Below are 13,858 nucleotides of genomic sequence, written 5' to 3'. Positions count from 1 at the left end.
GCAAAGATCTTTGACAGTCCCCTAAATGCAAGTCACAATTGCCCCCAAACAATGAATTCTGCAGATGTGACAGAAAACCTTTTCCACAACTTAACCGAAGTTACTTCTGGCCTAGTGAACAGGTGTGTCCGACTCTTAGCCTATGGTCCGTGCAGCTCTCAAAGCCTATTCACACAGCCTGCGAAACTGGAAGATGAACAGGTGAACCGCCTCACAGGCCAGCTTAACACAGAATCAACATCGTGCAGTCTCACAGACAGTTGAGTTTTGTTTTGTCTTGTTTTACAAAAGATCCGCATATATGATCCTGACTTTTCTAGATTTTTAGAAAACTGTAATTCAGTCTATTTACTGCTCCATTCTCAGTTGACATCAAGACATTGCCTGCAAACTTGCAAAGAGAATGGATAGAGTTGTGCAATTTAAAGAAAAATTTATTCACATGTCTATTGGACTTTTATAAGTACTCGCCTAAAGAAAAATATACAGTATTTCACAAATGCACCCTGTTCGTGGCATCTCTTTTGGGGAGTATGTATATTTGGGAGCAACTTTTTTCCTATATGAAACAACCCAAAAGTAAAAATAGAACAAAAATTTCAACTGAGCATCTTGAAAAGATTCTTCTCATCTCTACAATCTCTATCAAACCAGATATAGAGGTGCTGGTAACCAAAAAAGCAAACTCAGTGTTCACATTTAAAATAACAGGTCCTTATTTCTTGTTTAAAAGGTACATGTTCTATCATGATTCTCATGTTTTAATCTTATTCTAAATTACATTTTATTACTATACTCATTGGTGATATGGGCTACATTGTAGTCATAAATAAATACTAAACTCTATATCGGCCCTTGACAAGTTTTTGTTGGCCCAGAAGAGCTAGATGGTGGAATTCCAAACCCAGGCAGCCATGTGTCCGGTGGTTCCATCTCAGTGGGAGGGGAATCGGATCCAGAAGCCCCAAAATGTGTGAGCTAACCAGCACAACTGGGCCCTCAAGCTGGGAATCCACTCAAGGTCCTTGACTTGAGTGTCAGAGAGCTTTTCCACATCACTGAGTTGGTGAAGTTCTCTATAAATAGTATCTCATTTGATCCTCACCCTGAAAACTGTAGAATCTCCATTTTACAGATGAGGAAACTGAGGCAGATAAAAATTAAATGACTTGTCCAGGTCACAAGCTTAGTAAGCGGATGTGAACCTATATGGACTCTAGGACAATCCACTGCATCCCTGAGGGAAAGGGGAGTTCTTCTATGGCATCCCATCCTCTACAAACTTCGTTTACTCCTCTCTGCTCTATGGTGTTCACATTCTATGAGGGGACCAGGGGCATTCATAGATAAGTAAGCTAAAAGGGAAACAATGACAGGATCCCAGAAGAGACCTGATGCTATGTTCTACCTTCAACTGAGGAATCCTGGAGGCCTTCCTGGAGGAATAGCTTCAAAGGAAGAGAAGGATTCTGGCAGATAGAGAGAAGGAACTACATGTTGGCGACAAATGAAGACAGTTGAGGAACCAAAGAGACTGACCCAAGAAGGGGATGGAAGGGAGACTGGAAGGAATGGAAACAGTTGCTAGACTGTCAGCTTCTGGAGGGTAGAAGCCATGTCAATCAATCAGTCAACATTTATGAAACACCTGGGTTAACATGGAGGATGAAAAAAAAAGATAAAATTCAGACCCTGCCCTGGAGGAACTTGCAACCTAATGGGGCAGACAAGGGGCAAACCCTTCTCTAAAAAGCTAATTCTCTATATAGCACAAATAGGAGATATTTAGCAAAGGGAAGGCACTGAGGCAGAGAGGAGGTGGAGAAGGCTTGCTTCAGGGAGTGGGATTTTATTTGGAAATTAAAGGAAGGAAGGATGGTCGGCAGTCAGAGCAGAGGAGGAAGGGCCTTTCAGGAAGGAGGATGGTCAGAAAGAAGGTCCAGACTTAGGGGCGGCTAGGGGGCATAATGGATAAAGCACCGGCCTTCAGGAGTACCTGGGTTCAAATCCGGTCTCAGACACTTAATAATTACCTAGCCGTGTGGCCTTGGGCAAGCCGCTTAACCCCGTTTGCCTTGCAAAAAAAAAAACCCTAAAAAAAAAGGTCCAGACTTGCTCCTTCCATCAGTGCAACCATCAGGCACAATTTGGGGGTATATGCGATGGAGAATACCATCTGTATCCAGATTAATTAATTTAATTAATTAATTACTTTTTAAAAACCTGTTATCTTATTATGTAATCTTGCTATCCTTTATATTTTATTTTTTTCTTGTTCTTAAGGATATGATTTTTCTCTCATCACATTCAACTTAGATCCATGTATACCATGGAAACAATGGAAAAACTAACAGACTGCCTTCTGTGGGGGGGTGGGGGAGGGAAGCAAAATTGGGGAAAAATTGTAAAATTCAAAATAAATAAAATCTTTCACAAAAAAAAAGAAAGAAAGAAGGTCCAGAGCTGAGAGACAGAGGGTCTTGTTTGTAGAATAGCCTGGAGGCCGGGCTCAAAGAGGAACTTTGAAAGGGAGTGTAATGGGAATAAGGTGTAAGAAGCTTGGAAAGGGAGGAGGGGGGCTAGATTAGTAGGGGCTTTGCTCCTGTAGGAAGTCTCTGGAGTTTACTGAATGGGGGTGAATTGAGGATGGATTGGAGCAGGGGAAGGTGGGAAGGATTTGGGGGGAAATGATGTGTTCTGCTCTGGACATGCTGGGTTTCAGGTATCTACTTTGCATCTAGTTCAAGATCTCTGAAAGGTAGTTTGAGATGCAAGATTGGCGGCCAACCTGGAGTCCAGAGAACCTAAGTTCAAATCCAGCCTCAGATACTTAATAATTACCTAGCTGTGTGATCTTGGGCAAGCCACTTAACCCCATTGCCCTGCAAAAATAAGAAGTAATGGCAGAATCAAACTATTAACAATTCATTGAGCTAGACGGACAGTATTGGCAAACTACTGCCTATGGGGTCACAAAGAATCAGACACAACTGAATGATGGAAAATCAGCAAGGTATCTCTGTGACTTATTGACAGAGATGAAAACTATTACAAATACATTTTAAGACCTTTAAGTATTTTTATGAATTGCATAAATTCCATGATTTATCACACTAGCCTTGGAAAGGTGTACGTATCTGGGACAAGGCCCTGAGTTAATATTAATTCTAATATAATTTTTGGTAATTTAAAAAAAAAGATTTGTGGCTAACAGAGAGAGTGAGGCAGGAAAAGTCGATCTGAGAATCATCAGCATTAAAGAGTCATTAAATCTGTGGTAAGTAGCTCTCTGAGATCACAGGGAAAGAAGCCTAGAGGAAAAAGAGCATAGGGCCCAGGACAGAACCTTGAGGTACACCTACAGATAGAGAGCATGGTCTGGGAGAGGACCCAGCAAAGGAGACAGAGGAGGAGTGGTCAGAGAAGTAGAAGGAGAACCAGAAGAGAAGAGAGTAACAAGGAGGAGAGAATGATCAATAGTGTCAAGGGATGATGAGGATGAAGGAAAGGCCATTGGACTTGGCAACTAAGAGACCATTGGCCACTTTGGAAAGAATAGTTTGGGTGGAATGATAAGGTTGGAAACCCGATTGCTAGAATTAAGAAATGAGGGAGAAGAGGGAAAGTGGGAGTGACTCTTGTTTGAGAAGTTTAACTACAAAGAGTAGCAAAGACAAAATACCATGATTATCTCAATTGGAAGAGTCAAGTGAGGAATTTTTAAGGATGTCTGTTGGCAGTAGGAGATGAGCCAGATGACAGGGAAAGGTTGAAAATAAGAGAAAGCATGGGGATGGCAGAGGGGGCAATCTGTTGGAGAAGACAGAGTGGAATGGAATCACTTGAACAACTCGTGGGTAAGAGGTCAGGTGCTTCATCATGGGAGTTAATAGGGGAAGAAGGAAAGAAGGGCAAAAGGTATCTGAGTGATAGGAAGTGAGGAGCTAAAATGGCCTCATTTTTTACTGCAGACTTTGATTCAAGGTTCTCAGAGAGAATGGGGGAAGGGAACAATGGGAGGCTTGAAGAGGATGAGAGGGTGTAGGAAAGCCACTGTGGAGAGTAGGAGAGTTACTAAGGGAGGCAGAGAAAGATTGCCTAGTGGGGGCTTATTTGAGACTGGAGTAAAATGAGTAGTGGATCCCATCAGAATCATTGTGTGATTTTCTCCACCTTCATTCAGCAGCATGTGTGTGGGCAGGAGGGGGACAAATGGTGGAAGTGATCCAAGGCTTTGGCTTGGTCATATGATGAGGGGGCTAGGAATTCAAGAGAAAAGGACAATGGAGAATTAAATTGATTCACCAAGAGTTTGAGGTGGGGAAAAGAGGAGAGACTGGTCGGGGCAGAGATGGTTTGGAAGAGAATGGAGGGATCAAGAGATTGGACAAAGATTAAGGATTCATAAGGAAAGGTAGAGGGAGTGGGGAAAAACCAAAAGATTGTAGGCAGATAAAGGGATTTCAGAATTCTTGAACCTGGAGGTGGTACATTTGTGGGAGATGGCAAGATCAAAGCTAGGACCATCTTTGTGTGTGACTGCAGTGGGAGGGAGGAGTAAATCAAAGGAAGTGAGTAGACTGAGTGGTTAGGGTGGTGAGGGAGAGCCTCATAAGTGACATATTATATATATATATATCAAAGTCACCTAATGGGAGAGCAGGAGAGAAAAATTGGGAGCCAGGAGCTGAACTCATTGAGGAAAGGTTGGAGTGAACTGGAGATCAGGAGACTAGTGATTTGATTGGCTGTCAGCATGAACTGCATGCACCTCAAAAGAAGAGAGGTTCCTGAGTGTTGGAGGTAAGGGGGAGAACCTGGAAGCCCAATGGGGTGCCTTGACTAGTGAGTTGAGGAGAAGGAGTGAAGGTGAAATCAGAATAGGAAAGAGAAGCCAGAAAGGTCGGGGGGGGGTGGGGGAGAGAAGCCAGATTTCCTCAAGAGCTAGTTAATGGAGGATCAGGAAGAGGAAAACATGTAGGATGAAGGCAAGTTTGTTGCCATGGAACAAACCATTCCAAGGGGCACAGTGGAAGGGCTGGATTATGTTGGGTTGAAAATTCGAGGTTTGAGGTGGCTAGGAATGAGAAATCAGGTGGAGGAGTGGGGAATGGGTTTGGATCACGATCTCCAGTTCAGAGTGGCTGGGATGTGAAGGCATGAAAATGCTGAGTGGAAGGTGCCACACTTCCCAGCAGAGGTTGGTGATCTGGTTGGAGCGAAGGGCACCATGAGATGGGAGGCCATGATCAAATCTGCTCCACAAGTCCTGAGTTGGAGATAAAGCAGAAGGGCACAAATCACTGCGCCACCTAGCCACCCTCAACCACCCATTCTAGTCATCCATCTACCCATTCTGGCCAATCATTCATTCTTTTTCTATAATTCAGTTCATCCCTCATCCTTCTTCCCTCCACTCATCATTCAACCATTTATTCATCTAATCATTATCCATTTATCCATCTATCTATTCATCTGTCCAACCATCCCTCCACCCACCCATCATTCATCACCCATTTATCATCTGTTCATCTGTCCATGTATGCCTATGTCTCCCAACACCTCCATTGATTGATTCATCCATCAGTCTACCTCCATCTCATCATCTAGTCCTCTATCTCAGTCCCACATATCCATTTTGCCACTCACTCATCCATCCATCCATTCATTTACTATGTACTTCCCTTTCATATATTCATGGTTCAAGGCCTTCATTTATTCATCCATTCATCCATCCATCCATATGTCCAGCCAGCCAGCCATAAAACCAACCCACAAAGGTTTCCGGGGGAGTGCCTCTGTTGATTCAAGCTAATAGCGACTCAAGTCATTCCAGCCTCTGGGGGCCCATGAGCCAGACTCTCCATAGCAGCGATAGCTCCACCCCCAGATAGAGGAGGGTCCACACAAGTCATTTTTTGATCATCAGCCTTGGGGATTGACTGAGGTCCCAAGTCTAAAAGATGACCAAATTCCTGCTATGCTCTTGCAGGACACCTTTGGGAATCATTGAGTCAGAGGAAGAAAAGCTGGGTCCCCAAGGTCCCCCAATACTTCCCTCATTTGGTGTCTGTCATGGTGTGGGATAAGCCATCACTTCTGGATTTTAGGGTTGCTTCCTTCCAGCTATTCTTCCCAAGATGAGATGTCTGAGCCTGGCAAAGGGACCAGAGTGAACCAGATGGGGCAGGGAGATCCCTGACCTGAGTGTCTCGAGGCCTGGACAAGTCACTCCCCATCTCTGGCTTTCCCTTCTGTAAAATGATGGGGTTTAGTTTGATGGCTTCTCATGCCCTTCCCAGCTCTGGGGTTTGAGGGTTTGGTGACAGACATGAGCTCACCAGGAGGATGATGGGGGCAGGTGACATATGCCAACTTGCCACCCGATTCACTCAGGGCTATCTTCCCAGCAGCTAGAGGTGGGAGGAAAGGATGACCTTGGAAGGGAAGGGGAGATGGAAGAAAGGAAGTGGGGAGAGGTGTTGCTGTATCCCGATCCTGGGTCAAGCCAGGCTCCCATGGAAAAGGTGTTAGAGGCATGAATCACGGAAGGGCAGACGCAGGAGCCTGGACATGTCTGACTGTGTGTTTACAGCAGTGTGTCTTGTGTTTATGAGTCTACATTGGAGGGGGCGGAGAGTGTATGCCTCAGTCAAGGGGAGGGTGATGGCCTGGCATGGTGAGTCTGGTCCCAGGACTCTGGTCTTCTGGATGCAGCATCTAAGTGACTGTGTGACCTTGGAGTAGTCACTTCCCCCCAAGAAGTGGCCCCCTATTTTTTGTGAGGAAGCTCCCACTCACAGAATGAGCCAGTCACTGGTCTGGGAAAGCTCTCATAGATCCATCATTTTTCCTGACATTGACTCTCAATTTTTTAGCCTCCTTGGACCATGGCTGGCTCTGTCCTTGGAGACCTGGCAGAAGAAGGTGAACCCCTATCCAGAGGACAGCCAGCCATATTCTACCCCCCCCCCCAGGTCCTTCAGCTGCATTTGCTCCAGCCTAGCTGCCCTCTCTGGGTGTGGCACCCCAGGCCCCAGCTGGAGGGGTTGGGCCCAGGATGCTGAGGCTGATGGAAAGCCTCCTAGACAGTGCTGGCTCTCAAGGGGCCATCAAGGGAGAGAGTGGAAGGAACCCATTCAGTCTCAGCTGCCTGGCTGTCTCTGAAGTGGGGGGCCCTCACACTGGTACCCCACCCGGGGGACCCCATTCAATCTATATCAGGAAGTCCCAAGGGGTCTCTTCCTGGGTTCAGGGGCCATCAGTGCCCCCTCCCAGGGCTTGGTCAAGGTCACCTGCTCTGTCAGCCATTCCTGCCCCCCACCCCGTTCCAGACCATCAGAATGGGAAGGGGGGAGGGGAGGGAAGTGAGGAGAAGCTGGGGAGCCAGGCTGCCAGGAAGGGCTCAAGATGAATAATTTAGAGCCTGGAGAAGGATCGATGTGACTCATTTGTTATGTCCACAGGACCTATTCCCAGCCTCCGAAAAGGGAGATGTGAAATATTGGAGCAACAATTTAAAAGGAAAAGTGTTTATAGGGATTAAGGAGAGCTGATTGATTCTGTCCCAGGGTGAAGAAGGATGAATAATCTCAGAATAAATTTAGGACTGGGAAGTCATTTCCAGTTGGAACCTAGAAATAGTAGCTTCTCTCTCTCTCTCTCTCTCTCTCTCTGTCTCTCTCTCTCTGTCTCTCTCTGTGTGTCTCTCCCTCCCTCCCCCCCCTGTCTCTCTCTGTCTCTGTCTCTCTCTCTCCCTCTCTCTCTGTTTTTTCTTTTTTCCATTTCCTTCCTTCTTTCCCTCTATGATCTCCCTTCTACTTGTTCCTTCTCTTGTTCTTTTTGTTCTTGCTTTTCTTGGTCTGGTTCTGGTTCTTCTTATTCTTCTCTTCTTTCTTCCTCTACTTGTCTTTCTTCCCTCTCTTCCTCTCTTCTTTCTTCCCTTCCTTTTTCCCTTCCTTCCTTCCTTCCCTTCTTTCTTCCTTCTCTTCCTCCCTCCATCCCTTGGTGCCTCAGTCCTGGGCTCTGTTCTACTGTAGGAAGAAAAAATCTTTGCTTTACCCAAAAGGAGTTCCCATGGCAGGTAGAGTCACCTAATGGGGTAGAGCACGATCCAGGGCTGGACAAGGGTTCAGACTCAAAAGGGATGAAGGAATTATATGATGGGTTCCAACAATCAGGGAAGGAGTCCTGGGGACGGAGGCGTTCTCCTTGCTCCTAAATTGTGGTGAGGAGTTGGAGAGAGAGATGGGAAGTGAGGGGGGAGAGTGCGGCCTGGAGATGGGAACAGAAGTGCCATGAGTGAGTGGCTGGTGAGGAGATGCTCCCATCAAGGAGAGAGTATTTATAGGGAAGACCTGGGCAACAAGTTTAGAAAGCTAAACTGGGGTCAAACTTGGGGGGAACCTTGACTTCCATTATCAGTAACATTTCCAATAATGAATAAGGCAGTGTGGAGTGGCCAGAAGAGCCGTTGCCTAGGTGACCAGAGTTTTATGGATAATTCCTTCAGTGTGTGTCTGGAACAAGACAGTTACTGAGGATCCTCCAACTCTCAAATTTTGTGGTTCCTGCTCCACCATTAGCGATGTACTCTGTGACCTTGGGTGAGTCATTCTACCTGGGTGAGCCCCAATGTGTCCATTTGTTTGATGGGGGGAAGGATCTAGGTGTAGAAATGAATAGTTCCAGGAAGCACTGTCGCCCTATCACTCCGAGGCTCTGACAGCTGGTGAAGGAGGAGCCAGGGGGCCCCAGCAGCATCCAAGACCCGAGTGCCAACAAACGCTACTCTCCACTCTGGAGTCACACTTTCGAATTAGTACCTTAGCTACCTTGGGGGATCCAGGGTGCCATGAAGAAGCCACCAGGACTCCTTCCTGCCTTTGGGCCATGCCTCTCTGCCTGGAAGAACCAACATCAAGAAAGGGCCTGACGCTAATGATCAGGGGTCACCTACACCCCAGCTAGAGTCTCTCTAGGCCAGCTCCCTTCATTTACAGGTAAAGTGACTGAGCCTCAGGGAAAGCAGATCTTATCCAGAACACACAGTGAGCGATTACCACGCCTGCCAAGGAGCCTTTCATCAAACCCCCCTTGGTTCAGCAGTCAATCAAAAGTCTTTTTTGTTACAGAGGCCCCCCCCCCCATGGGAGCTCTGAAGTGGGAGAAGGGGCCTTCCATTACAAATGTCCAGGAGCAGGCTCACCAAACTGGCAGGTCAGATTTTGTGCCGTCTTTGGCCAATTGCCGCATAATTTTCCTCTCCCTCTAGCCTTAAAAATTGTTTTTGATGATTCTGCCAAATCATCTGGTGTCTATTTGGACTCATTCTTTCTATGTCCAATAGAGAACAGCTCTCTGGAGTCCCGGAGAAGCACACATGCTGTTTTTTCACTTGCTTCCTCAACAGGATACTGAAGTCACTGTAGTCAATATGGCAAAGATCTTTGACAGTCCCCTAAATGCAAGTCACAATTGCCCCCAAACAATGAATTCTGCAGATGTGACAGAAAACCTTTTCCACAACTTAACCGAAGTTACTTCTGGCCTAGTGAACAGGTGTGTCCGACTCTTAGCCTATGGTCCGTGCAGCTCTCAAAGCCTATTCACACAGCCTGCGAAACTGGAAGATGAACAGGTGAACCGCCTCACAGGCCAGCTTAACACAGAATCAACATCGTGCAGTCTCACAGACAGTTGAGTTTTGTTTTGTCTTGTTTTACAAAAGATCCGCATATATGATCCTGACTTTTCTAGATTTTTAGAAAACTGTAATTCAGTCTATTTACTGCTCCATTCTCAGTTGACATCAAGACATTGCCTGCAAACTTGCAAAGAGAATGGATAGAGTTGTGCAATTTAAAGAAAAATTTATTCACATGTCTATTGGACTTTTATAAGTACTCGCCTAAAGAAAAATATACAGTATTTCACAAATGCACCCTGTTCGTGGCATCTCTTTTGGGGAGTATGTATATTTGGGAGCAACTTTTTTCCTATATGAAACAACCCAAAAGTAAAAATAGAACAAAAATTTCAACTGAGCAGCTTGAAAAGATTCTTCTCATCTCTACAATCTCTATCAAACCAGATATAGAGGTGCTGGTAACCAAAAAAGCAAACTCAGTGTTCACATTTAAAATAACAGGTCCTTATTTCTTGTTTAAAAGATTCTCATGTTTTAATCTTATTCTTAATTACATTTTATTACTATACTCATTGGTGATATGGGCTACATTGTAGTCATAAATAAATACTAAACTCTATATCGGCCCTTGACAAGTTTTTGTTGGCCCAGAAGAGCTAGATGGTGGAATTCCAAACCCAGGCAGCCATGTGTCCGGTGGTTCCATCTCAGTGGGAGGGGAATCGGATCCAGAAGCCCCAAAATGTGTGAGCTAACCAGCACAACTGGGCCCTCAAGCTGGGAATCCACTCAAGGTCCTTGACTTGAGTGTCAGAGAGCTTTTCCACATCACTGAGTTGGTGAAGTTCTCTACAAATAGTATCTCATTTGATCCTCACCCTGAAAACTGTAGAATCTCCATTTTACAGATGAGGAAACTGAGGCAGATAAAAATTAAATGACTTGTCCAGGTCACAAGCTTAGTAAGCGGATGTGAACCTATATGGACTCTAGGACAATCCACTGCATCCCTGAGGGAAAGGGGAGTTCTTCTATGGCATCCCATCCTCTACAAACTTCGTTTACTCCTCTCTGCTCTATGGTGTTCACATTCTATGAGGGGACCAGGGGCATTCATAGATAAGTAAGCTAAAAGGGAAACAATGACAGGATCCCAGAAGAGACCTGATGCTATGTTCTACCTTCAACTGAGGAATCCTGGAGGCCTTCCTGGAGGAATAGCTTCAAAGGAAGAGAAGGATTCTGGCAGATAGAGAGAAGGAACTACATGTTGGCGACAAATGAAGACAGTTGAGGAACCAAAGAGACTGACCCAAGAAGGGGATGGAAGGGAGACTGGAAGGAATGGAAACAGTTGCTAGACTGTCAGCTTCTGGAGGGTAGAAGCCATGTCAATCAATCAGTCAACATTTATGAAACACCTGGGTTAACATGGAGGATGAAAAAAAAAGATAAAATTCAGACCCTGCCCTGGAGGAACTTGCAACCTAATGGGGCAGACAAGGGGCAAACCTTCTCTAAAAAGCTAATTCTCTATATAGCACAAATAGGAGATATTTAGCAAAGGGAAGGCACTGAGGCAGAGAGGAGGTGGAGAAGGCTTGCTTCAGGGAGTGGGATTTTATTTGGAAATTAAAGGAAGGAAGGATGGTCGACAGTCAGAGCAGAGGAGGAAGGGCCTTTCAGGAAGGAGGATGGTCAGAAAGAAGGTCCAGACTTAGGGGCGGCTAGGGGGCATAATGGATAGAGCACCGGCCCTGGAGTCAGGAGGACCCAAGTTCAAATCCGACCTCAGACACTTAATAATGACCTAGCTGTGTGGCCTTGGGCGAGCCACTTAACCCCATTGCCTTAAAAAAAAAAAACCTAAAAAAAAAAAAGGTCCAGACTTGCTCCTTCCATCAGTGCAACCATCAGGCACAATTTGGGGGTATATGCGATGGAGAATACCATCTGTATCCAGATTAATTAATTTAATTAATTAATTACTTTTTAAAAACCTGTTATCTTATTATGTAATCTTGCTATCCTTTATATTTTATTTTTTTCTTGTTCTTAAGGATATGATTTCTCTCTCATCACATCCAACTTAGATCCATGTATACCATGGAAACAATGGAAAAACTAACAGACTGCCTTCTGTGGGGGGGTGGGGGGAGGGAAGCAAAATTGGGGAAAAATTGTAAAATTCAAAATAAATAAAATCTTTCACAAAAAAAAGAAAGAAAGAAGGTCCAGAGCTGAGAGACAGAGGGTCTTGTTTGTAGAATAGCCTGGAGGCCGGGCTCAAAGAGGAACTTTGAAAGGGAGTGTAATGGGAATAAGGTGTAAGAAGCTTGGAAAGGGAGGAGGGGGGCTAGATTAGTAGGGGCTTTGCTCCTGTAGGAAGTCTCTGGAGTTTACTGAATGGGGGTGAATTGAGGATGGATTGGAGCAGGGGAAGGTGGGAAGGATTTGGGGGGAAATGATGTGTTCTGCTCTGGACATGCTGGGTTTCAGGTATCTACTTTGCATCTAGTTCAAGATCTCTGAAAGGTAGTTTGAGATGCAAGATTGGCGGCCAACCTGGAGTCCAGAGAAGGCCACACAGCTAGGTCATTATTAAGTGTCTGAGGTCGGATTTGAACTTGGGTCCTCCTGACTCCAGGGCCGGTGCTCTATCTGCTGCATCACTTATTTGCCCCAGTATGATAGTTTTTTAAACATTCCATAAGCATTTATTTGGTACCTATTGTGCACCCAGGCCCAGGCTTGCCATATTAGGGGTTCTAATCCAAGCCACTGGCTAACCTTGGGTAAGTGCCTTCCCCCTCTTCCTCAGTAGGATGAAGAGACTGACTCCGCAGAACTTGGCGGCCCTCCTCTGAGCCTGTGGCTTCCTGACTGGAGGGGCAGGATTGGAGAGAGCCCTAGAGCTTCCACTTGTCCTCCTCACCAAAGGCCTTTCCTTTCTCTCCAAAGCTTTTTGCCACCTCTGTTCAGAGACTGTTCAGAGACCAGCCCTGTTGTGTGTGAGTCTCGAGGTGGGAATTCTCTCCTGCCCATGATGGCCCTCTCTCATACCCAGATTCTGGGGCCTTGCTCTAAGCTGGGTAAGGAGGTGGCAAGGGCAGATAAGAGAGTCAAGGTAGCAAGCCTTCCAGAGGACTTGGCCAGAGCCATTGGAAAGGATAGGGAAGGCAGCCTCCAGGTGACCGATGCTAGGTGGGGTCATGGGCTTTGCCAGAATCAGAGCTAGTGGGGATCTCAGAAGTCCTGTACCTGAGCCAGAATCCATTTGGAGTCTCAGTTTCTTTATCTGTTAAATGAGGATCACAACCCTTACAACGCCTGCCTTGGTTGGAAGGGAAGAGCCTTGCCCCAAAGGCCCTTCCAGGCCTCCCTTCAGAGGCGGCCTCCCTCACGGCTCTCTGCCTCCCAGGAGCCCCTTCAAGAACCGTGGCCAAGGTGGGATGGACAGGGTTAAGGAGAGTTGGGTCCTTGCTGGCTCCGCCCCGCCGGGGTTACTCTGTGGCAATAATAGCAGCCTTGGGCCTGGGCCAGGGCCAGGCCCTGCTGCCGGAGGAGGCTATTTGCTCTGGCCCCAGCATTTACTAGGGATTATTTTGGGATTAAAAAAACACAAAACCTGAAAGGTCATACAATGCCTGTCCCCCACACTGTGAGGACAGAGTGTGCAGGAGCTGGCCCTGCCAGGTCCCCATCCAGCCCCGCCCAAAGCTTGCCAGCCTCCGCTCCTCCTGCCCGGTGTGTGGGCCCCCGGCCTCTCCCGCTCCCCTCCTAGGCTGGCAGCAACCTTAGAGTGGAGAATGCCGAAGGGCCGAGCTAGAAAGGGATGCCAGGAGAGGTTCATAGCCAGTCTCCCTGCCCGGGGAAATCTGGTCAGTGTCCAGCGGACATGAGCCCCAGATCCTGGACCTTGGGGACACCTGGAAGGCCCTTGGCCCCTGCTCTCTCCCAGAGCCTGGGAGAGGCCTTGAAGAAAAGAGAAGATCCAGGGCTGCAGATAACCTTTTATCATTTCTGACGTCAACCCTGGGAGGTTGTGACTGCCCTTGTTTTTCAGAAGAAGCAACTGAGGTCCTTCAGAATGAAAGGGATCTTGTGTCAGACCCTGTAGTGGCGTCTAGATCCCCTGAGCCCGATGACGAGTCCTCCCCCCAACCCCCCAATTCTCACACACTGTAGGTGTGACTACTGAGGTGCTGT

The sequence above is a fragment of the Macrotis lagotis genome, chromosome 2, assembly GCF_037893015.1.
Source record: "Macrotis lagotis isolate mMagLag1 chromosome 2, bilby.v1.9.chrom.fasta, whole genome shotgun sequence".
Lineage (NCBI taxonomy): Eukaryota > Metazoa > Chordata > Mammalia > Peramelemorphia > Peramelidae > Macrotis > Macrotis lagotis.
Note: the sequence above shows the minus strand (reverse complement) of the source record.